This window comes from Lupinus angustifolius, chromosome LG11 (assembly GCF_001865875.1).
Source record: "Lupinus angustifolius cultivar Tanjil chromosome LG11, LupAngTanjil_v1.0, whole genome shotgun sequence".
In the NCBI taxonomy this organism is placed as follows: Eukaryota; Viridiplantae; Streptophyta; class Magnoliopsida; order Fabales; family Fabaceae; genus Lupinus; species Lupinus angustifolius.
In genome coordinates, this window is record NC_032019.1 from 26459574 (window position 1) to 26459813 (window position 240).

Consider the following 240-nt stretch of genomic DNA (forward strand, 5'->3'; position numbering starts at 1 on the left):
CGATCATACCACGCTCGTGGTGCTTGCTTTAGACCATAGAGAGCTTTCTTTAGTTTGTAGACATGAGAAGGATGTTTGTAGTCTTCAAAACCAGGAGGTTGTTCTACAAACACTTCTTCTTGAATGTAACCATTGAGAAAGGCGCTCTTGACATCCATTTCGTATAACTAAAATTAAGAGAACAAGCATATACAAGTAATAGCCTAATAGCTTCAAGTCTAGAAACTGGAGCGAAGGTTT